The sequence below is a fragment of the Ambystoma mexicanum genome, chromosome 8, assembly GCF_040938575.1.
Source record: "Ambystoma mexicanum isolate Mex_15411 chromosome 8, UKY_AmexF1_1, whole genome shotgun sequence".
In the NCBI taxonomy this organism is placed as follows: Eukaryota; Metazoa; Chordata; class Amphibia; order Caudata; family Ambystomatidae; genus Ambystoma; species Ambystoma mexicanum.
Genome location: NC_090929.1, coordinates 475,404,526 through 475,430,483, shown reverse-complemented (window position 1 = coordinate 475,430,483; position 25,958 = coordinate 475,404,526). Strand labels below are relative to the sequence as shown.

At 49.0% G+C, this 25,958-nt stretch overlaps 1 protein-coding gene and 1 pseudogene across 1 annotated transcript in view; both read right to left on the bottom strand.

Moving 5' to 3' along the window:
- PUSL1 (pseudouridine synthase like 1) overlaps window positions 1–25,958 on the bottom strand; it is an 867,171-nt gene that overhangs the window by 720,721 nt on the left and 120,492 nt on the right. The gene's annotated exons all lie outside the window — the stretch shown is intronic.
- Window positions 11,750–12,650, bottom strand: LOC138473616 (serine/threonine-protein phosphatase PGAM5, mitochondrial-like; annotated as a pseudogene).

Below are 25,958 nucleotides of genomic sequence, written 5' to 3'. Positions count from 1 at the left end.
GTAGTGCACGGGTTGATATGGCCTTGCAGACAGTGCTGGATGTCTGTGCAGAATGCAGGCTCTTAGTCTGGTGTATAGATGAATGATGTCTTAGATGCATATTCCCTCTACATGGTGATAAAGTGGGGCCGGGAGGGATTCCTGCGACCAGATTGCACTCATGTAGGCACTGAGGTGTGTAGTAAGTGCAGTGAAGAGTGTAGCCTCACACTGGTATTGGGCTCCTCAAATCCTTCCACAAAGCAAGTGGCAGGCGATTCCTGTAAAAATGAGGCCAGCGTTGAGTGTCGCTATGAGGATTGGCGTTGCCTGGATTAAGGTGTATCTGAGGTTTTTGCGCACAATGACCGATGTCTGCTCTGTACATGACTGTGCATACTAGTGCTATACGGAATATATTAAACCAGTAAAAAGAGGCACGTCCACCCTGTGGATCTGTCTACGTAAAGGGCAATTCCACCCGAAGATAGATCTCTACCTAAGTGCTCTGCATATCACCAGCCATCACCATACTATGATCAAGAGATATTTCACACCATAAAATCAGAATTCCGCCACTTCCACACCAATGTCTAGATATTAATTATAAAGAACAGGAATAATAATAATAATTTAGCATTTATATAGCGCTACGAACCCTCAGGTATCTGAGGGCTGCACGGTGTGTGGTGCTCATTTATCGACCTCGGAAGGATGAAAGGCTGAGTTTGGCCCCGCCGGTATTCGAACCTGCGTTTCAGGCACTGCACAGATGTCAAAGCGAGCACTCTACTCGCTGTGCCACTTGACAGACACCGAGAGAAAGAGTCCTTTCTGCAGATAGGGAGGAGAACCTCCGCCTTAAGCAACCCCAGTTCCAAACTCCAGAATATGTGCAAAACACTGGGCCTGCTCTTTATAAATGCTTGAGTCTCAGTGGGCCAATTTTCGCCCACTCAGGAGCAGCATGAAAGACCATGGAAGTTCAGACAAACAGTACTAAATAATCAAAGCATTCATTCGTAATCAAACCCCAAAGTCGCTGGTCCAACCACAAGCTGACATACTATGTCTACACCGAAAAAACGAGGCCAACAAGACTGCACACCACCACAACAAATACTATACAGACTACCCCTGATGTACAAATGGGCACCACACCGCAAAGCTCACTTGTAGAAAAGGCTTCAGAGAGGGGAAATAGAGACCTTGACAGTACCCTTCCTTCATAAGAAATACAACACAAATAAAGACAGAACAGGCCATGCAAAGGTCTAATAAAAATATACACAATATTAAGAATACAGCATTAACAAATGCCAGTAACTAAAAAAAGACACGAAATGAAAATCCCAAAATAGGTGGTGTGGCTCAGGCTGCCAATTCCTACATAGCTACCTGAGACCTTTGCATAAATAAACATACATGCTAGAGGACATCAGATATATCAGAAGAGACTGTGCAGGTCCAAGACACTCACAAAGAGGAACACATCAAGATAGGAACAAAACAACTCTCAGAAATAGAAGAATCACTAAAAACGAACACATTCTGGCAGCAATTAACTAAATGTAATAGCAAGAATCAAGGAAAAGAAAACTAAACCTAAAAAGTTGAAACGTGGTAAAACACATCTAGGATGTCTTTAGTGATACATCAAGAGAAATAAAAACAGAGCAAACTGTAGCCGTGGAAACATCCCTGGCCCAGAAAGAGCCACACAACACCAAACAGGCCCTCTAGACAAATAAATAACACTATGAGAAACAGTAAACCATCTCCAGAAACTAAACGTTGGGCAGTCCAGCGGCACAGACACAATACTAGAGGAAGATGTTAAATGTAGTCCCAATGGAGATGCAAGAATGCCTTACAATATCCTATGTAGCAGATACCTTCATACAGCATGGGCTGAAGGCCTCATCACTCCTTTATGCAAAAACAGTGACAGGCTTGACCCAAAAAACGATACAAGTAAAAGTGTAGTGTACAATAAAGCTATTTTTCTGAAGCATCCTAAATGTGTGAATAGACTTTTCTCCCAGAGAAAGATATCCACAGGGTTCGAAATTGCCAGCATGTAGGAGCCATTAAGCCTGGTTTACATGACACCAAAAGCTACCAGATAGCGACCAGCTACCTTTGACTTTCAGGTCAACTAGTGCCACATAAATATATCTCTGATTTTAAGAGCGCCTGGAGACTGCCCGTGGGTGGTAGCGGTGCACGGTATATATCAACATAACATTAACTCTGTGTGTCTGAGAATATGTATAAAGTTCAACTAGGACAGATCTATAGAACATTGAAAACACCATGGGTCATATTTAATGAGCAAAAAGCTAAAGTTTGCCTCTCATGTGGAAGTTAGATTTGCAAGACACTGCATACTAGCTCCTGCTTAGTGGGTGATGAGAGATAACCAAGAGTGACCTTTAGCTCCTACTCAGCAAATCCTTATTTAAATCTATGTATCCTAAATAGGAGCGAAATAGAGTTATTTCCAAAACACAATACAACACACCACAAATACACTCTAGACAAACACATATGTGTACAGGACTATGTATGGAATATTCTTTGCACAATTTGTAGATTTCTAGAAGGCTTTCAACTCTATCTGGAATCCAAGAGCGCTCCGAAAACTCCTCCAAAATGGCAGCAAAAGGAAAGATGTATGATGTGTTTAAAGACTAGAGAGGGTTTCTGTACTACTACCCACTATATGGCTGGGGTAGAGGCACAGAGGCACCCCAGCCAAGGCTTTCAATTGGTAAAGGTGGGCGAGCAACCAAGGCTGAGACTCAAGGGAGGTGATGCAGGCTGGTTCTTAGCTACAGTGAATCCCTCAAACCCCACAAAAGGAATTTCAACATGATATGTTAGGTGTTACCCTTGATCGTGTTTTAACTAACATGAAAATGATGTGGATATGTACAAATAAATAAGACCCACTTTTGTACTCAATATATACAATTCTATGCGGTAACACAGTTAACCCTCAGATTCAATTATAATGCACAACTGCAGACAGTTATAGTTATTAAAAAGCATAAAAATATTAGGCAATGTTTAACCTCATAGGCATTGATGTAGAAATGCAGTTAATACTAAGAACATTGGCAGAATGCATGCTTCAGTGTGAAAATGAAATACTGTGTGAGGCTCCCCACCTGGTCAACCTGTGAGAAAAAGTTGTACTTTCTTTGTATATTACAGCCCGGTCCTTATTTGTTCAGTAATTATCTGCTTTTGTTTCTACAGATCCCACCACTCCAAACTGCCTGGGAAGCCACAAGAGAAGAAGATCTAAGATGAATCTCTGACCCCTGGATGAACCCGGATGATGGAAGATGCTTTTCCTCGTCACAGTAGCTTTGGTGCCCAGGAAGGCGAAGTGGTGGAGTTTCCCGGTTTCACTCAATAGTGCCCCTCAAGGATGGACCCCCTGTGGAAGAAGGAGTCGCTGGTACTTCGGTGTCCAGCAGGAGAAGGGAACCAAGCAGTGTCCGAAAAGCAGCAGTGACGGTCTGTCATGGTGGTCTCCGTGGTCAGCTTCGCCTCTTCTCCGCTCTCTTGTCTGGTCACCGAGGTTGACGGGCAGCACCTTGCTCTCGGAAATGCCAGGCAGAGCTCTGGCTCTTGCATACCTTCCTCTCAGGGATACCGAGAACCCCTTAGAGTCGGACAGCAGTTTGCCTGCTCCTCCCCCTTCACCGGACTTCGCCTGCCGCCAGGCTCTCCACGAGGTTCTTCTGATATGAGCAAATGTGTCAGGTATCTCTCTCTGCCCTGACTAAGCTGTTGGGGGATTAAATATCTCCGCTTTGCATGCCTCCTTCCAACAACTAGAGCGTGGTGTGGGCTTCTGTGCTCGAGTGATATTCTCTTCATAGCTCCATTCCTCTTCCTCGTGCCAGTATTTCCAAAGGATTCCTATACATGGGATTGATGTCAGTTTTTGTCATTCTATTTTCTGAATATTGTAGAATGCCATCAGCAAGTCTTGTAGGTTGTTGAAAGAAGGGGTTACCAAAGTATGCCATCAAGGCATGAGGCATGGAGGGGTTATTCCTAAAAGGAAAAGGGAGATAGCATTTCTCAATTTCTCACCTGATGACGCCTGTGTACCCCCTGAGGGTCGCCTCCGCCCATGTGGTCCTCCGTCATATAGCCACCACCAGGGTCAGGATTAGGTAGCGGCTGACGTCCCCATACCACATGGGAAGAGGCTACCTCAGAGAAAGGAGTGATAACATCATGAGATTCATCACACTTCCCAACAGTCACAAACAGCCTTCAGACCCTAGATGACACTGGTAGACTTCCTGGGCTCAAGATATCTGGTCACTCCTCTAAAAGACCCACGAAGATACCTCTGCAGGATGGCAGGCACACAAGACTGGCTTCCAGGACACTTCGGGTGAAGAGCAGCAGTTGCACAATGTACTCTCGTAGCTACGGGAAGAGGTTGCCTGTCCAGGTCCTCTCTGGTTCAGTCCTTCAATCAGCAACGCAGCCTTTGGGTTTCTTGAAGAGTTGCAGCAGCAGAACTTCTTCCTCCAGGTGGATTTAAGGTTCAGGCTTCCAGGAACACTCCAAGCTTCTGACTTCAGGGTCCAGCTTCTGACCTCTGATACAGATGTATGCGAGGGGTCTCCTGATATACAAAAAACTCCCCATTCACTCAGGCTGAGCTAGGCTCAGTCAGCCAATCACACACAAGTGCATTCATCAGGCAGCATCCAATCGGGCTCACAGGCATTCAGGCCATTCACCCAAAACCAGACACCCAAAACAGTGAATGTGTATTGGAGGCAACTCCCTTCCGTTCAGAGCACCCAATGCGTTAATTCCAGTTTCAATGGGGGTTGCTCAGGCAGACCACAGGCATTGTGACAAACAACAAAATCAGCCACCCACAACACAGAATGTGATTTGACTCCTCTCTCCATTCATTCAGGTCCCACTCCTAGAGCCAAAAATGGAGGAAAACCAGGGCCACTACAAAGTTAGCATGTAGCTGCCACGAACATGTGGGCAACACGCAGGTGCCCAAAAACATAAACTAGGAGTACAAGAGTGTATCCCCGCTCATGGAAGCTATAGGGGTATCCCATGGGTATTGTTCACCAAAAGGAAAAGATGAAGAGCTGCATTGCCAGGGCTCCAACTGGATCCTGTGCAGAAAACACATCCAGAGAAGTGGTAGGACAAGGACGAGGAGGCCCTGTCCCTCCAAAGGCATTTCCAGCATCACATTTGTCCCCCCGCAGACTGAAGCTAGGGTGGACTAATCTCCCACCCTCATTCAGATGGTCAACATACCTTCTAGAAAGGACATCTGCATTGCCATGACTCTTCCCAGACAAGGTGAAGTCTGGCTAAAGGACCACCTGAGCAGTTTGGGGATTCACCCATCATCTGCATAAGTCACGTTAAGGGATTATGGTCAGTTTGGATCTTGAAGGCTGACCCAGTAAGGTAAGGTCTGAAACGCCTAAGACTCTAAACTATGCTAAAGCATTCCTTTTAAACAGTGGCCCACCTAAGTTCTCTACCTTTCAGTTGCCTACTGATCAAGATTATGGAGTGCTCTCTCCCTTTGTCATCCAACTGGGACAAGACAGCTCCAATTCCTGTGTCAATGGCATCAGTTTGTACAATAAAAGGTCTACTGTAATCAGGGGCACACAACACTGGTGCCCTACACAGACTTTCCTTCAAGCCATCACAGGCCCTCTGACAGTCCTCACTCCAATGAAACTTCCTGGATGCTTGGGTGATGTCAGAGGGGAAGCAAAGCATAGTCTGCCATGAAGTTTCTGTAGCACCCAGTCAGGCCTAAAAATTGTCTCACCTGGGTTTGAGTAGTGGGGATCTCCCAGTCCTGTACAGCGTGTACCTTGCTGGGGAGAGATTGGATTTGACCCCATCCTACCTCACGACGAAGATAAGTGACCTTCCCCTTGGATATCTGACACTTGGTGGCCTTAATACTGAGGTTGGCCATTTTCATGGCCTTCAAAACCTGATCCAAGTGAGTAAAATGCTCTTTCCAGGTGGAACTGAAGACAGCCATGTCATCAAAGTAGGCCACATAGAAGGCCTTCAGTCCACCGAGAGCATGATTGACCAGCTTTTGGAAGGTGTCAGGGACATTCTTCAATACGAATGGCATGATCCTAAACTGGTAGAGCCCACCAGGAGTTTAGAAAGCAGGTTTCACCTTGGCCTGGTCTGTCAGAGCTATTTACCAAAAGCCTGATGTGAGGTCAAAGGTGCTCACAAACCTGGCAGCACGTATTCTGTCCATGAGCTCATCAGCCCTGGGCAGTGGGTGAGCACCCATCTTGTTGAATGCATTGACTCCTCTGTAGTCAACACAGCACCTCCAATCTTTGGTACCTTCCTAGGAACTGGCATTGGGAACAAGGACCACAGAGCTGGACCATGGACTGGTTGAGGGGTCAATGACACCCAGATCCAACATCTTGGCAACCTCTGCCTGGATGTGATTATTTACAGTGTCTGACATCCTATAGCATTTGCTGTCACCAGTGTCTATCTTATGCCTGCGCCATGGGGTGAGGTCTGGTGGCAGTGAGAAAAGAGGGGCATGTCAGATCTGGGGAGAGATTCACTCCTTTCACTGAGCCATCCTGAGGGCTGCTATGTAGCAGGTCAGGAAGGGGCTCACTCGCATCCTCCTATTGCCCTGAAACTAGCAAGAGACATGAGACTTCCCCTCTTCGGTGGCAAGGCTTGAGCCTGATAACATGGAAGACCTGAGGGGCTATCCCAGGGATACCCATGTCAACCGAATAGTTAACTTTGCCCATCTTGGAGATTATCCTGAAGGGTCCAGTCCACTTATCTTCCAAAGCTCTGGGCTTTGTGGGCTCCATAGCAAGGATCTCCTGGCCAGGAGTCCAGTACCTCCTGTGATGCCTTAATGTCATGCCAGTAATTGTTCAGCTCCTGGCTGACCTTAAGATTGGCTGATGCCTGGCCCATCATCTGTGGCCTCCTCCTTCTGAGGCCCAACACATAGTCCCCCACTTGCTTGGCAGGATCTAGAGGGGTGGCTTCCAAGCCTCCTGAAACCACCCTCACTGGATTTCCAAAGAGAAGATCAAAGGGTCTGAATCCAACACCCTCCCGAGGCAACTCTCTATAGGCAAACAACCGGCATAGTTATACAAAGTCTCCTTTCCTCCTCAGGGGCTCTTCCAAAGCACCAAGCATGGTTTTGAGAGTTTTATTAAATCTCTCAACTAGACCTTTGGTCTGGGGTTGGTAGGATGCATAGAATGTGTATATTACACCACATTCCTTCCACATTGCTTACATGCAACTAGACATGTAGTTGAATGCCTGTCAGAGACTACCTCTTTAGGGATACCCACTTTTATGAACATGTCCAGGAGGGCCCTGGCAACCACCTTGGCAGTTATGTGTGAAGGGGTATAGCCTCGGGGTACCTGGTGGCATGATCTACCAGACCCAGGATGAACCTGTGTCCATCTGATGTGTGAGGGTCTAAGGGACAGACAATGTCGATGCCACCCCTCTCAAATGGTGTTCCAACCACTGGAAAAGGCTGTAGTGGGACAGTGACACTACCGCCAGTCTTACCAGACAATTGGCAAGTGGGCAGGTCTTGCAGAAGGCTTCCATTTCTACCCCCTTCATGTGCCAGTAAAAGTGGGCTGAGAGCATTTGCTTGGTTTTAGTAGTGCCAGGATGGTCAGCAAAGGGCACCTCATGTGCCAACTGCAAAAGGAAGGGCCTGTAGACATTGGGTGCAACCCACCCTTCAACTGCACCGGGTTCTGGCTCAGTGGGCTCACTATAAAAGAGCTCACCCTCCCCAAAAATCTTGAAGACGCTAGGCACTTCACCTTGTCCCTGGGCCTCTCTCCTCAGACCCTCAAGAGAGTGGCACTCTCTCTGCCCCTTACAGAAATCTGCCATAGAGGCCCCTCTACCCCCTTTAGCCAACAAGCACTGAAAGTCAGGGTGATCATCTGGGGCGAGTACCTCTCCCTGAGGAGGTAGCCCTGGCTCTTCCCCCTCAGGAGTAGATTCTAGGGTCACCACTGGGCCTCATCCATTAAGAGCTTGGTTCACAGTGGGTGCTGCAGATGAGGCAGGTAGAGAAGGGGCTCCCTTCACAGTGGTGGCCTTCTTGCTCTTTGTTCTTGACTTGGGTTCCCCCTTTCGGTTTGAGTAACTGACTATCAGTCAGACCCTGTTTGGCCTTAGACCTAGTGACTGCAGCAGCAGTCAGGAGTGGCCCATCAGAAACCAACCCCAACTCAGCTAGGCCCTTACCCCCACAACACCTGGGCAGGCACATAATCTTGTACAATTACAGGATTTGCTTCTGTCTTATGATCCACCTGGATGGTGACTAAGGCTACAGGGGCAAGTTTGGGAGGCCCATCAACTAAACTGGTGCGTCTCAGAGGAGCCACTATATAGTCCACTGACTTGAGCAGGATCCTCTCCACCACTGTCATGCTAGCCCCAGTGTCTCTCAAACCAGTGAAAGGGTGGCCAATACAGTTCTCAAATATCTATGGATATTCAATGGAACAGTAGCCAGTACTTCTGAGTACTGGTCCCAGGCCCCAAGGTAAACTAAGGAGATCTCTGCAGGAACACCAAAGGTGATTCCTGGAAAGGAGGTGAGGGCTGTGGCCTCTACCCCATGTATAGGGCAAAGGTAGGTCAGGCTGATAGCCTGCACACAAAGTGCCTTACTCTTACACTTAGGGTCACCGTTTTTGTGATCCTGGGCCTCACACTATCAACAGGTACCAGGGATGCAAGCAACTGTATTAGGATCTCTGGGAGTGCATGGGACTTACCAACACTAGATTTCTGGACCTTAGAGGGGGGATGTTTAAGTTTATTTGAATGTGGTTGCTTTTTGGACTTGTTCCTGAGAGGTCCAGATTTCTTTGTCTTTCCCACTCAGATCCTTGGGGGGCACACTGTGGGAGACCCATTTGTCAGCCAGATTGGCCAACTTAAAATAGTCTAAAATGTTCTGGTAGGCAATGTACTAACACAGCTATGGTGAACAAGCTTTAGAAAAATGGTCAAGAAACAAGAGGTGAGACAAATCAACAAAAGTGTTCACCTTGTATCCATCAATCCAGCCCATCGTGTTCATGTGTGCAGCACTCACCTATTCAACCCAAGATACTCTCCTTTTTCTTATGTTCCCTGAACCTCTTATGGTACTGGGCAATTGTCTTGCCAAACTTGGCCATCAAACCAGCTTTTATACACTCATACTGGCCCCTCTCTTCCAGGCTCAGTTTCAGAATACAGTCATAACCAGCCTGAGATACTCTGCTCAGCTAACACTTAACCCAATCCTTCTGGTCAACATCACAGATGTCATAAGCCATCTCAAACGCCTCTAATCATTAGAAAGAATCAGAACCCTCCACATACACCCACCAAATCTTTCATAAACTTGATGGCAGAACACCTGACACTACCAACTGGTCAAGCTAAAGTTTCCAGCTGGATTCCTTGGCTTTCAGTGTCTCTGTCTTTGAGTAGTACTTGTGCCAATTCATCCTTTTTAAACTCAGCTTCAGTCTCTAGCTTTTTGTATTGAAAGGATAGCTTTTCTCTTTTTAGCTCCAACTTCAATAGTTCAGTTTTCAGGGCATACCCCTGAAGAGCAACGCTGGGTTTTGTAATAGACTTGGCAGGAGAGGTGGCAATCCCATAGGTAGAATCTGTAGTATCCTCAGTGGCAAGGTCCCCCATTAGCATCTTCCCCCTTTCAACAACAGTATCAGAATCTGCTTGGTAATCCACAAGGGCAATTGTCAGCTCTGCTCTAGACGTATCCTCAAAGTCGAATTCTCTCTCTTCACAAGTACTCTGTAGAGCTTCTAAGCTCATTCTGGTTACTTTACCATTAGCAATAGGCTCCATTGTTTGTAGTGATGTCTTTTGATATATACCATTAAACTTTAAAACAAATAGAAAAGTTGTAGAAGCGTTGCAGGTAACATGGGTAAACACAGAGGCCCTCATTCCGAGTTAGGACTACACCATGGAGTAAATAGCTCCATGGTTGGCAACCATGGAGCTATTTACTCCATGGAATACCGGCATGGTGAATGGAGTAATTACCGGTCCATTCCAAGGTTGGATGGACCGGTAATTCCCCATTCACCATAGCCCTTCCCCATCCCCATTTCTGCCCCCATAGGGCTCAATGGGAATGGGGAAGGAGGTAATTACGGCACCGTAAATTACGGTGCCGTAATTTACTCCAAGGTCACTTTGCGGGTCCCGTACTTTACTCCTGCTAAAAGCAGGAGGTAAAGAGGGACCCGCAAAGGGAACTCGGAATATGGAGGTAAGGGATTACCGCCATCGGTGCCCTTACAGGTGCCAGTAATCCCTTACCTCCAACCTCGGAATGATCCCCAGAGTCCTTAAACCAGTGATCCCACCACTGCCACCAGTGTAAAGACTGGAGGGGGGAGGGGACCATCTGTACTACTACCTACTATATGGTTGGGGCAGAGGCACCCGAACTAATGCTCTCAACTGGTAAACATGAGTGAGCAACCAAGGTTGAGATTCAAGGAAGGGGATGCAGGCTGGTTCTAAGTTACAGTGAATCCCCAAACCCCCACAAAGGAATGTCTACACAATATGTTAGGTGCTACCCATGATCCTTTATTAACTAACATGAACCATTGATTCCTATGGCAGGGACTGAATGTACAGTGACAAGAAGTAAAATGGGGGACCTCTTCGCGGCTTACCATGCATTGCCGCAAGTCTCACGCCAGCTCAGTCAAGAGAGAAAAATCTGTGCATGGCTCTTGCAATGCCCAGAAGAAAAGAGAGTAAATACATTCCCACTACAAGAAAGCTATACAGACATATCTGTCAACTCACACGATGAATTCATTCACCCGCCAAGCCTTGTGTCCATCCATTAATTTTAATGGGCTCTCACCCGCCCAAAACATAATTCTCCTTTTCTCCAGCCCTGAGGAATTAAAAGGTTGAGAGGGTCTATGAGCACTACTAAGTAAAGGTGGCTTTTGGTTGTGGGTCCTGTGACAAAAGTCACATTACTGCGGGTGGCCTGGTGCCACCCTGACCTTTGGGCTCCTCTGGAGAGCTGGGGCAGACCTACTGTCCAATTCCTGACATGAGTCTATTGGAGAGAATAATTGGGAAGCGGGGTGCATTATATTTTTACCTGGGCAGTAGTCAGAACGACTGGTACTGTCTGGTGTGTGGAGGAGCAGTTGAGGAGGTGCCAAAGCTGGAAAGGAGCGTGAAAGAGGAGAGGGGCATCTAAATGGGATTGACCTGTGTGGATTAGAGGAGCAGGACCCATGAGGAAGCTTTCTACTCCACTTTGGCGGAAACATTTGAGACTGCTGCACAGCCCTGTGTTTTCTGGGTTTGAAGGGGGACGTAAATGAGTGATTAAAAAAATGCCTTTATCCATAGTGTGTGGGTGGGGACTGCTGCCCCAATGTACACCACACAAAGTTCACAGTGGTTTTGCTTCCTCATTTGTGTGGGGGTTGAGGGGCACGAGAGCCTCTTGGATAAGGATTCCAGGATTTGGAGCCATTGCAACGATCTCCAAGTACATTCTGAAATGGCACCATGCAGTTAGCTGGAGAAAGGCTGCAGCTATGGACTAGATTCAGGCATTTTTGGGACTCCACGCAATAGAGCGCAACGAGTCGTCTCCTCTCAGTCACGTGAGGGTAATTTTCTCAATGGGCATGAATCCGGTTTCTCCAAGCACCCGGAGCGCCATCCGTCCATTTGGCATTGGCAATTTGCCATTGTTTAGGGACATCCAAAGCCAGCCCTCGCGTGGGAACTGCAAAGCTCTGCAGACGATGCAGCGGATGACATTGGCGTGACAAATGAGGACCACATAGGTGTCCTTCTCCTGTTTGGCATCTGCTCGGTGAATGAATCGTCAGAACGCAGCCTCAATATGGGCACCATCTTCATAGTACACTGCATCTGACTTCCAATGCGAGATTGGGGGGTCTGGTGGAATAGGTGATCCCTCCCTCAGCAGATCTGTACTGGTTCTTTTGACGCCTGGAAGGTACTTGCTAATTATTTCTGTCGTCTCTGTTGCTCTAGTCATGGAGGAGTGGACTATTTGATCATATTTCAACCTCAAACTCGCCAACCGTTGCCCAATCATTTCAGATTGCTCAAGACCCATAAGTGTGAGGGTCCTGTCCGTATCTGCGCGCCCTTCCAGGTTGTACTGAGAATGGCGGACCAGAAAGATATGGCTACTGGCTTTAGACTTAACTTTGTTGAGTTCGGGAGCCAGTTCCTCCTCGCCAGTCTCCCGATTTCTCTTCTGGAGATTGATGAGCGATGGCGGCTCACGCAGGCCCCATACTGGTGCGACTGGGCTGTTGGTATTAGAACCGGTGGTTTGAGTGGCAACACTGTCACAGTTGTTGTCCCAGGCTGAGCCTCCTCTGCTGCGGGTCTGTGCTTGCGGCCGGGGGCGCCGGCTCTGATTCCGCCACCCAGGGCTTCTTCACCACGGCCACGGCAGTGAGCAGGGCTGCTGAGCGCCCAGCCAGGCCGCAGGCAAGGTGCAGCGCATGGTGAAAGGACATGTCGAGGGAGATCAGGCAGAGGCGACGGGGCGCGCACTGGGACAATCTACTACCTCGGGAGCAACTGCGCACGGAGACAGAGAGCCAGAGCTGGAGATGCAGGCAGAAAGTTGAGTTTTGGGGGTGCAGCGAGGAAGTGCAGTGGCTGTTTTTTTTACCACAGACAGGGAACAAATGGTGGGGCTGATAGCGCAGGGATGGTAGAGTGTTTGAAAGTATTGAGGCCGGTGAAGTGGGGCATCAAGCCATTATTCCTCTTTGATGTTACCACTCCCTTAGCTGGAGCCATCTAGGTCATTACCTTCAGTTATTACCAGGTCCCTGCTTGCAGGGTTCCAAATTGCCTGAGGCTATTTCGTTCCCAATTCCGGCCTAAAAGAGCCTGGTTAGCGTGACACCACCAACTACCAGTAGCTACGTTGTCTCCCCAGGATAACTGTTGCCATACCACACACTTATAAGACATTAACTCTAAGCGTTTGGGAATGTGTATAAAAGTGCCAAAGGACACATTTAGAAGACATTTAAAAAATGAGTCCTATATATTGCATATGAGGTTATAGTGTGCATTTCACGTGGAAGTATGTTTTGCAACTCCTCGTCTATTAGCACCTTGTTACCCCCAGATAGCTCCTGCTTACAGGGTGATGCCGGATACCCAGGAGCTGCTTTCAGCTCCTCCTCAACAAGCCCTTGTTTTGATCGCTGTACATGGACAGGCGTTTATCCAACTTGTTGTTTAGCAAAGATGCAGAACTATATTTCCAGCATAATGGGTGTTCTGTTGGTTTCACATCATCACATACAGTGTCAAAAGGGGGATTAACAGAACTTAATAAAACAGTCAGCCTCTATGACAAGGAGATTGGAATCGAGATTCTGTACATTACTAAAGGCCTAGAGGACTCTGAGAAGGAGAGACAGGACAAATGATTTTGAGCAGGTGGCACAAACATCTTTCTGAAACAACATATTTAGATGCCATGATTCACCGAGAAAAGGGAATCTTGAACACAAGGGCTTCTAGGACCCGAGATACTTGCAAGCTATGTGAAGTGCTCCGTGGAGGTGGATTACAGAGTATTTCCCCATGTCCCTCCACCCTTCTTATTGGTGAGGTTGTCCTCGATTAGAGGATGATGTTGATTCATCCTACAACTAGCTAGAGTCGGACTTTAAATCGGGTCACTACACAACAATGGTTTTAGGACCACCTAGCAGGCATGATTTGACTTATCAATGGCATCTACATAGTGCACTATTATCCCAACGGGTTTCACGACAGTGGTGTCCTACTTGCCTAGGAGAACAGGTGTTGGTTGAGGAGAGTTTTGAAATCAACCAAAGAACATTGCAGAATGAATCCCAAGTTGTAAACCATTCCAGAATGTTCGACCTTGGACATCAAAAGCACCCACCACCCCCTTTAAACCTCAGTCTGAAGGGGGAGGGTAGCCAAGCATTGGTTTTTGCTACAAGTGGAGAAAGTAAGGCTGGACCTTACAGGTGAGATATGAAAGGGAGGTAGTGTTGAGAGTGAGCCATATCTTTCTCCCCCTTCCTATGTTTAATGACATTCAGAGGCCCCCGGATTTTGTACTTCTGGGCAGAGGCCAAATCAAACTAAGGACCAACTTGCAGACTGAAGGACCCCTCAAGCCCCATGAGTTATACACTTTGGGAAAAGTAAGAGAAGTGCCTCCTTGGTAATTGGTTGTAATCTCAGCTATGAATTTCAGAATGTCCCATTCATTTGAAAAAATGGGACCCCATAGCTCACGCAGCCTTAGAGGACCAGAGAAATGAGGATACATCCCTTGAAAGACCTAGAGAGGTAGAGTAGTCCTTTTTAGGAGGAAGACTGTATTTTTACCAAAATAGAATCCCATTCCTAGACCTTTCTGGGTCAATCCCTGTAAAGGGCCTCTGCAATCAGAACAGGTTTTGGGAGCCGAAAAGCATCAACCAGTACTGGTAGACCCGGTTTAAAATCTCATAAGGAGGAGCTTTAAGGAAAGCCAGAGTGAATGCGACAAAGTCACATTGTTGCCAGTGTCCAGGAGAAGCCCCTACCTCAAAAGATTCCTGTGGAGAGCTGGGGAGACCTACTGCCTGTAGTTGCATTCCCGATATGAATTCACATAGAGAATAATGGTGTAATCTAAGGAGTGTGAAGTAGCAGAGAGTAGGAATCAAGAAGGAGAGTGGGCAGCTGTGGCAGAGGGGCAGTCTCTGCTGGTCCCCACCTGAGGAAGGAAACGTCACTGGGGTTTTGGGTGGGTGGTTTTGCCTGCTAAAGAGCTGACTTGGTCTTGGGGGTCGGCGCTGGGTTGGCTAGCCAAACTAAGTCTTCTAGATCCCACTTCTAACATGACATAGTGGAGAGCTAGGACAAAGAAGGGCACCAAGACAGTGTATTTGATTAAGCACTTTATTCAGGGTTATGTACACCGGAGCAACAAGGGCTAGCACGTAGCAGCTGGCCACGAAAAGAAAACAATATAACAACTGTCCAGTGGTGCTTCTGCTGAAAGTTATTTCCTTGTCTCTGGTGGCTGCCAGCCATCAAGGCTCTAGCATCAGAATTCTAATCTCTAAAACAACTGTGATGTTAGGTCTTTTCCTGGCTCTTGGAATTTCTTAACCCTCTTCCCTGTCTTTTCATGTGAGTCTCTTTCTCCCGCTACCTTCAAAAGCCAGGAATCCTCCTCAGTTCTGGGCGTCAAGTTTTTGGTCCTCAAAATATTGTGGAGGTTGCACTATCTCCCTCCACTTCAGTGATGGGAGGTCACAGGGTTCCTGAACCCCCTATTTTTTGATGTCACTAGATGCAGTCTTTTCAGACTATCACAGGTGCAGACAGGAGTTTGGGCTGTTTGGCCACTCTTGCCAGTGGCGGAAGAGACAGAGAGGCCGTAGGTCCACTGTGCAACCCATGGAGACTTGACCTTCCTCGCCTTTAAGCTACTGGTATTCTCCCTTGCCCCATCTCATTACCCCTCCCATCGTCTGTACCTGCCTTGGGCGGCCTAGCACACCAGAACTACCTCCTCCTATTATAATCTCCTCCATCAACCTTCTTCTGCTCACTATTTCCACCTATCAATTTGTTCTGTTCCAATTACAATCTTCTCCACAGACTTTCCTCTACCAACCACCTCCAATAATAACCACATCATTCAGCTAATGTAATTTCTGTCCATCACCTCTCCTCTGCCAATCTTTCGCCAGGCTTCTCCTCCATTCCTGCTGCATTCTGGTTCTCCCCTGCCTTTTACTCTTGAGCATCCTTGCCCTCCTCCTCTGCCTTCTCCTTGTTCTTCTCCGACCTACCAGACTCTCTGCCAGTTTCCTCTTCCTACAACTTACAAGCTGGCTCTGGACTACTTTGCTTTTATATAGTGGTTCTTCTAACCCACAAGGGACTTCAGTTGAGGTTCTGCAAATGGGGGAACTATTGAGGGTTGAACATTGTCATATGTAGCCCCATATGTAGCCCCTCCTTGTGGGTCAGGGCGAGATAACTGGTATGGTGGCCATTTTGGATTTTGTCCAGTTGTCCGATAGTGTGGGGGAGAAGGTGTAGGCTGATTGTTCAAGTGTGAGCTGAAAGTGACTGCTTTCAGGCAGGGTCTTATTCCCTTCAGGATGCTAAAGAATCCTCTGGACATCCTGTGTATCCCCCATCAGACTGCAAGGTGTGAGAAACCTGAAGGTACTCTCAAATCTACTCCCCGGGGATCTTCTGTTCAGGTGGCAAGGGAGGATTGGAGAGAGGATACCCAGGGGTGAGACATGGTATCCCCCTTTTATGATACTGACCTACCGTCCCCTCCATTAGCTTTTAAGGGCTATTGTAAATATCATTCCATTCTCCCCTATAGTTTCCGTTAAGTACTGAGAAGAAGAAGAGGAAACTAGGAGTAGTGCAGATTTCCTAGTATAAACACCACTCTGATACTGAGACGAAGAAGAGTGTTCTGAAGGTTTGTAGCTATGAAGATCAGGCATGTCACACTAATAGAGTCAAGGCGGGTCAGGCAATTGTGGATACCTCATTTCACCTGCAGCCTATTAGTAATAGAGGAGAGTATAAAAGGTGGAATCCAGAAGCACATAGGAGGTACAGTTGCAGAAGGAAAAGGGAACTGAGGAATTACCGTGTTGAGGAGCGAGAAGCTGAGACAATGACACGCCGACAAAGATCCCGAGTGTCTTGCCGAGGTCACTGTGCAGGACTGGGAGCCCCTGGGAGGGAAGGCGTGCAGCGGGCGCTGCTAGGGGGCAGAGACAAAACAAGCATGCATGCCGGCATGTGCTGAATGGAGTGCCCGGCGAACTGAAAAGTTGGTTTTCCTGCTCGGGGAGAAGCTGCTCAGTGAAGTTACAGAGACCCGGTAAGTGTCAGGAGGCACTAGGAATGCCGGAGCGCTCCAAGGGACCTTGGAATTGGTTACAGTCCATGGAGGTAGCGAAAGCTGCTTTTATTGAATGCCGAAATGTGTGAAAAGTGCTGCTTAAACCCACACAAGTGAAAACCAACGTTTTGTGAATACTGAATTGCATAAAAGGTGTTATTCAAGTTTGCACAACTTAAAGTTACATTTATTGAAAGCCGAACGGAATGAAAGGTGCTATCCAGATGAATCTAACACAACATTAGATATCCTGAATCTTGAGCGGCAGGAGAGTCGTGGTTTGAGTGAAAGCAAGTAAAGGTTACATTTGTGAAATACTGAATGAAATTAAAGCTGTTACTTGATTAGAATATGAAGTGCTAAAGACTATCAGGGTAATTCATAGAAATTCGCACAAAAGTTGTCCATGCCGCTGGCGTACAGTGTTCCCGTGCGAATGTCTGCACCAGCATCGTGCGCTAAAATCGATTTCCGCGCACAGCGTATTCATGGATTTTAGCCTCCAAAAGCAGCCCTGGCACAGCGACCCCGCAGCAGTGCCAGTTACGCCCCCAAGAACGCCCTCGCGCAAGGAAAAGCCATCAAAATCCCCAATCCAGCGCAACTGGTAACTTCCACACGCGAAAGGGCCTGTGCGAGTGGGGTACGTGTATAACTGTTGTTCGCGTGAATTTTTACACGTGATTGGCCTGGGTACGTGTATTCCAGGGGTGCGCGGGAAGTTTCACACGCGATCGGGCCTGGGGGAGCGGAGTACGTGTATTTCAGGGGAGCGCGGCAAGTTTCACACGCGATTGGCCTCGGTACGTGTATTCCAGGGGTGCGCGGGAAGTTTCACACACGATTGGCCTGGGTACGTGTATTTCAGGGGCTCGTGGGTAGTTTCCCACGCGATTGGGCCTGAGGGAGCGGGGTACGTGTATTTCAGGGGTGCGCGGGTAGTTTCACACGCGATTGGCCTGGGTATGTGTATTTCAGGGGTGCGCGGGAAGTTTCACACGCGATTGGCCTGGGTACGTGCATTTCAGGGGTGTGCGGGAAGTTTCACACGTGAATTGGGCCTGGGGGAGCGGGGTACATGTATTTCAGGTGTGCGCGGGTAGTTTCACACGCGATTGGCCTGGGTACGTGTATTTCAGGGGTGCGCGGGAAGTTTCACACGCGATTGGCCTGGGTACGTGCATTTCAGGGGTGTGCGGGAAGTTTCACACGTGAATTGGCAGTGTGGGTCCTCCCAGGTGTCCCCTCTACCCCCTCCATCGCCCCTGCAGGCAGCCCACACCACAGGGGACTACCCTGCACCCCTGGTCATGTCCCGCAGGCAGCCCATCCACCATGGGCATGCCCCTCAGCCAAGCCACATGTCACGTTGCAATATGATCACCAACTCATGCCCCCCAGCACCCCCACCCCCCAGCAGTCAGGGGCACCTGCCAGCAAGCCCCCACTCATGTCCCCTAGCACCCCCACCCCCCAGCAGTCAGGGGCACCTCCCAGCAGGCCCCCACTCATGTCCCAGTCATGTCCCCCAGCAGTCAGGGGCACCTGCCAGCAGGCCCCCACTCATGTCCCCCAGCACCCCCACACCCCAGCAGTCAGGGGCACCTGCCAGCAGGCCCCCACTCATGTCCCCCAGCACCCCCACCCCCCAGCAGTCAGGGGCACCTGCCAGCAGGCCCCCACTCATGTCCCACTCATGTCCCCCCGCAACATATCAACATGACCCACAATCATGGCCCTCATGTCCACCAAAATCCCACTGCACGCCACCCCTGCCCAAATAACCAACCAAGCATAACATACACCCCACATTGAAATGCCCATTACATGAAACAACCCAAATGGCATGTATGAACATCAGCACATGTCCGTCACACACACACAATGGGTGCCAGTGAATGTGAACACCCACATCATGACATGCATGAAACCAATGAGAGAATACCACACATTGAAGTACGGGAACAAATGTATTGAACAAAAAATGTGGTGAAAGAAAATCAAATACCAAACAATGGACATAAGGAAAACAATGCAGAATGTCACATAATGATAAAAAAAGGAAATCAGAATCCAAAATATATGAAATCAAAAATGTCTCCAAAGTCTCCTTCCAACAAAACAAATCCAAACCGAAATGAAAAAGTAAAATCCATTGCTCCATGGAATAATCAAAAAAGAAAAAGCCGACAAATGCACGCTCCAACTATTTACAAGGATGAAATCCTGGGTCCATGAGCCCAACTGTCCAAAGGAAACCTACAAAAAAGCCTACAGAATAAACAACTATATACAAAAATGTGGGGCATAGTCCATGCGCCCCAAAGGGAAGAAAAAAATAAAGGAAACTTAACACTAATGAACTATAGACCATGGCGGCGGGCAAGTCCAACGGCTCACTGGTTGATGTCATGGGCCAGGGCATCATCGAACTCCTGTTCAATGGCTTGGAGGCGGGCATGTTCACTGGCCCCGAGGTCTCGCAGGGATAATGCGGTGTCCAGCTCCAACTCCCTGCGAATACCCTCGAGGCACTCAGCCCGCCTCAGCGCCCTGCGCATGGAGTTCTCTGCCCTGACCATTGTGAGCCGTTCCTCCTTCGCCCGCCGCCTCCGCACCTATCTGCTGGTCCAACCGCTGCCACACGGAAGACACTCCCATTCCAGGGTTCTCCTGCCCTCAGGCCGATGCCTGCCCCTCTGATGTAGATGGCCCGAGCCATGATTCCTCCCACGTCGAGCCTGCCGCTGCCTCCGACGCAACTGCCTCTGCCAGCACGACGGCATCCAGGCTGATGGAATCCACCGACGCCGTCGTGCACGTGCCCTGCCCGATGATGCTGGCACATCCTCCATCTGCTGGGGTCCAGTTGCTGGTGTGTCCACCCCTGCTGGACTTCCGACTCCCGACTGTGGCAGGGATGGGAGCCCCACCGAGCTGGCTGCGTTGGTCGGGGCAGGTGCACAGGGGGCCCTGGTGGCATCTGGGCCAGGAAGACAGCATGGAGAACTACTGGCGCATAGCCTCCACAGAGGAGGAGAGGGTCGCCAGAGTGGCCGACACATTTACGAAACCCCCGACCATGGTCGCTCCCAACTGGGCCATGCTGGCACGCTGCTCTTCGTAATGACGTGCGTGCTCCCCCCGGAAAGCACGCACATCATCACGAATGACACCCGTGCGCAACGCGACACCAATCAGGACCTTCTCCATATGGCCATGGGTCCCCTCGTCCGCAGGTAGAGGAGTGTCAGATGACATGGACATCCCCCCTACCTGCGGACAGGCCTGGGATGGGGCATCTCTGCTGGTGCAGTCACAGTGTCAGGGACAGTGACATGCACAGGCCCCTCCATGGCAACCTGTGCTGCCTCCTGCCCCTGGACTGCACCACTTGCACCAGTGGTACCACCCCCACCAGGCCCCATGTGCAGCTCAGTAGCGGCCTCCTCCTCCTCCTCTGTGGAAACCACCAACCTGGATGGCTCCACACCGTCTTCTGCCATTGCAAGCCCCTGTGGGGGCTCACCCCCCCTTCCGCTGCAGCTGTGGGGGCATCCCCGCTGCTTTGATCCACAGCGCCGTCTCCGCCCTCTTCTTCACTTGCCACTGTGTAGAGGGAGACATAGAACACAAGCATCAGGGTACTGTACAATGGTCCCCTAGACAGGAAGCAATGGCAGATGAGTGGCACTGTCAAACATCACTTCCATCATGTCCCTCCACAACACATGGGTCAGTGCAGGCAAAACACATTCAGTAACAGGCATGGCGCATGCTATCGACATTAGCATACATGTCCAAGGGACTCTTGAAACATACAATGTTGGTTTGAAACTCACATGCATCATTGGTCATGCCTATCACATGCACACACTTCACCGTAGTTTCACCCATCTGGCCTCGTACACCCCAGACACAGTGGATACAAGGATGACTAGGCTTCATCAGTGAATCTGAACATTGTCACAGACATGTGTCATGCATCCATGGCATTCACAAGTCACAGACACGCAGGTCAGACACACAGACATGGACACCATACATGTACGTGGCATCAGCACTCATCCCTCACCCCCACCCATGTCCAGGAACAGAGACTGGCATGCTCTCATGTGTCCATTCCGCATAGAGCTCCCATGTTGCATTTAAACACATGCACCAACCATGTGGTTCACACATTACTGGTTTCACATGCATGACCATGATGTCCCTGCACACACACATACGTACATGGCCTATGTCACACATACAGGCAAGTATCAGACAACCAGCACACTGCAACATGCCCTGTCTCACACAGCAATGCTTGGCCACTTACCGCTCAACTCCAGACGGGTCTGCGTCTCAAGGATATGGGTGTGGAGCGCAGCGCGTACGCGTTCCAGGACCCGCAGCTGGACGGTACTCATGCGGCCCCGGCCCCCCTCCACGAGGCATCGGGCCTTTAAGAGGGTCCTGGACCTTAAGTCCTCCCAGCGCTTCTTGACTTGCTTGATGTTGCGGGTTGCCACCCCCTCCGCGTTGATGGCAACCACAAAGTCGTCCCAGATCCTGTCCCGTCCTTCCTTGTTGGCGCGTGATGATCCGAAGAGGGCATCATAATGCCCCAGGACCAGCTCCACCAGGACACCAACTTCCTTCTGACTGAAGCTGGTGGCCCTCTGCCCCTCTGGCTGGGGGTCGCCAGCGGTCTCAGATGATGTTTGCCCCGACATGGCGACCCCCGTGGCAGGCGTGGGTGGGCAACTGGGTCCTGGGGCTGGGCTGTGGAGCGATGGTATACCAGTGGGGAGTCTTCTGTTCCAGCAGGGGTGGACACAGCAACTGGACCCCTGCAGATGGCAGATGTGCAGGCACAAAATGGCAGGGCACGATGGCAGCAGGCAGGCAGGCAGCAGCAGATGGCTCATGGGAGGCTGGTCGGGGCTCTGGGGGGCAGTAATTCGGCCTTTTGGGTAGGAGCGTGGTCTTCCGTGTGTTTTCGCGTGCCAGCTTGATACGGAGTGATTTGGCATGTGAAATTCTTGCACGTCAGCGTGAAATTCGAGGAAAGTCCCTTAGCGCATAGGCGCCTCAGCACGCATACGCGATTTCATTGGACCAAAGGCCTTCAGCGCGTAAGCGCATCTGTGACGTACCGCGCACGGGCCTGTACGTGCTTTTCGTGGGGTGCGGTGCATGTGTTTTCCAGGCGTTGGGGTTCACACGCTATGGGTGTTGGTTACGCGTTCTTCTACACGCAAGGCAGACGGTGAGTGGTACCCCGCTCGCCCATGCCCAATCGCGTGTGAAACTTCACGCGCATCCCTGAAATACACGTACCCAGGCCAATCGCGTGTGAAACTTCACGCGCATCCCTGAAATACACGTACCCAGGCCAATCGCGTGTGAAACTTCACGCGCACCCCTGAAATACACGTACCCAGGCCAATCGCGTGTGAAACTTCACGCGCACCCCTGAAATACACGTACCCCGCTCCACCAGGGCAAATAGCGCGTAGAACTTCCCGCGCACCCCCGAAATGCACGCACATGCTATTTTTCACACAGCGGGTGTCCGTGTTTGTCGCGTACCCCTTTGCACGATGTTTTTCCTAGAGGCCCACAGTATGGGACATTCTACATAGCTGTATATACCTGCTTTTTGTGGGCGCACATTTTGGTGCACATTTTTTTCACGCGCAGGGACGCGACCGCCTTCCTTCGTGTGGCGGATGGGTTTAGGCCTGTGCGAGTCTTTGCCCGCGCGCTGTTTTGCCCTATTCGATTCCATGAATACGTGTTGTAGGCGAGCGTGTGGGCGTTCTGCGCACTTGAATCCTGTACTTCCCCCGTGACGCCCACATTTTCACAAGTTGTTCCCCATTCCGCGTGTCACGACCCGTGTTCCGCCCACTTTTGTTATGTGCGCCGCGCAATGTGCGCTTTTGCTGTGGCCTTAGCGCACGCCGTTAGATGACCTGTGCGCCGGCGTGCGCCACACACTTTTTCAGCACACATCCCAGATTTTACTCGCGCACGACTTCCATGAATTGATGTGCGCTGGTTTCCCTGCGATATTCGCACTTGCACTGCGATTTTCGCTCTTTCACTGCGAATCGCACGTCTTCGCACGCTTGCGCCGATATTTTCAGCGCACATTAATTCCATGAATCGGCCTGTATATAAACATTCTGGAACAATCGAGTATATCAAGTAGACCACTATTACAAAAGCACTTTAAGAATAATGTGAAAGTGAAGAGTTGTCTTGAACATAGGTACCAAATGACGGCTTTGGGGAAACGTATGGTTGCGTGACCTGTGATGGGTGAACCGTGTGGTCTGACAACTGTAGCTAGATGGTAGCCGCAGAAGAATTCGAATGAAAAAAAACCTAGGCAGAAAATGACTATTTTTTTATTTGAATTTTTTGACTTTTTAGCAAATTAATAGATGGGGAGTTGGGTAAGGTGATATATTAGGGTAGGATGAATGTTGGGAGGCTGCAGGGGTGGGGAGGGTGCATTTGAAGTCAAAATCTGAATTAAAAAAGTTCAGCATTTTCTGCCTCTGTATGTTCTATTCAATCTCTTCATGGACAACCTGCCTAGACCGGGAAGTTTCCTCACATTGATATTACTAACATCAAGAGTCAAAACACAGACAAGGTATGCGGTTGCTGGTTGCGTGACCTGTAATGGGTGGACCTTGTGGTCTGATTACAGCACCTGGACCAGAAACAACTACATATTGGAAAAGCAGCAAAGAAGTTGGTGTCCTGGGTGAAGCGAACTAAAGGGCAGATCAAACAGACTCTTATGAACTTTTGAACAGAGGAAGCAAGCTAAATGTTTAGTACAAATCTTGGGGAAGGGAACCCTGAGAACCATAGAACTGGAGTGTGTTTATCTTGGGGAAGGGAGTCCCAAGATCACAGTGCTGTATGAATTTAATTACATTTGAACTTGTGGAAGGGAAACCCAAGACTTTCTTTTGATGCAAACTGTGATGCCAGTGAACCTACAGAAGGTAACTTCATAACGTGATTAAACCTCCTTGTAAAGAAGTTACACTGGAACTATATTGAACTTGATCACTCATATTTGGCTGAGACCATTTCCCCACTAAATGTTGTAGTTGTGAGGACAAGCATATGTTTTGACAGAGACAGACTTTTGGTTTGGACTTATAGACATAGACTTTCCTTAGATTTCTTTAGGCAGGGGAAATTCCACCGTCCCAGTACTTTTAGCATTATGGGAGCTCAAGTCCATAGAAGAATGTGTAACATTAAGTTGTTCCATGTTATTTTTAATTAATTCAGACTGTTGTATGAACTGAGAGTTATTAGAATGAGGGGAGGCTGTGAAAAGAGTTTGTAATTCCACATTAGAGTGAGGATTTCTCATTAAGGCAGAATTATGACAATTCAAGGTTTTCAGAGTCTTTGAGATACCAACGTTGTTCTGTTTGACTGACTTTTTATAACAGGCTCTTTGGACATTGATATTAGAGGGATTGGTACATTGATAGCATGCCAGGGTTAGGATCAGGTAGCTGCTGCCTTTCACTGGCCATGTAGGAGGAGACTTTAGGCTGGGGTTTGGTGATGACTCTGCATGGTTCATCACAGTGCGCTCTCCCCACCTATTGCCACACCCTGGCACGGAGCAGTGCGTTACAGTGCAAATATCTCAGAAGCGGGGCATCCCTGGACCTTGAAATGTGATTTTTCGAGGTCCCTATACCATCAAGTTTTTTTCCTTGCACAGAGTCGCTTAAAATTAGCCATTGTCCATGACCACTTTAATGTTTTCACCAATTTCAGGCAACCGTCTCATGTTTGACAGGGCTGAAATCCAGGGAAAGGGGTGGATTGTCCAACTTTCATGTAGCCAATAAGGTCTGGAGGGTCCTAGCAGGTAACTATGCAAAATTTGGTGCAGATTTGTGGAACAGTGTGGAATTGTATAAGGAACAAACTAACAGATGCTCTGCTTTATATATATATATATATAGAGATAGGATCAGTGCCTTAATGGCACTGTAAAACGAGCCAAACTCATCATGGGGTTGTGGCGTAATGGTGGGGGTCACCTGCTGGCTCATTAGGCCACATCCCCTTAATGAACCCCGGCTCAATGGGCTACAGGCACCCCCACCAGGCAGCCTTTTGAGAGATCAGCACCCTCTCCTGCCTTGGCCGGGATACTAACGGCAATATAACCCTTCGAGAGGTGGCATTACCAGTAGGGTAATGCCCCTGGGACTACTTTAAAGCCCTCTCTTCGCTCTGGCTTCCAACTATGGCCCTGGGGGCATTACCCTGCAGGTAATGCCCCTTCTCCTCGGGTTACATTGCCTGAGTATAACATGTTCCAGCAACCTAACATGGCAAGACATATTGAAGCATTCGTAACTTAACACAGCATAGCATCGACATAAACATACCATAGAGTAACAGAACACACTAAAGGAGAAACAAACATTGCAAAGCACGATAGCGTCACAAAGGTACTAGCATGTCCAAAATAAGATTTTACAGTCAGAGCAAGGAGGCGAAGGTATAGAAAACCAAGGATGAGCCCCAGAACATCAATCGACAGACAGACATACACACTCCCCTTGCCCCGATGACTCACTGAAGCCCATTAATGTATTGATAGTGACAGATGCAGCGGTTCGCTGTGGTCTTTTAAGGTGCCACAACTGAGAGTTTGCGGTTTATATTTGGTGCCAGATAGCGTCACCTAGAAAAGTGCTACACAGGTTCTCGCACCTCGTGTACGAGCAAAGTGTAAGTGACCATGATCAAAAGTTGTCCAAAGCAGTCCTCGCGTGGCGTGGCGCACCTGGAATTCCTTGAGATTAGCCAGAGGCCTAATTTTTCGACAGTCGTCCGTTGA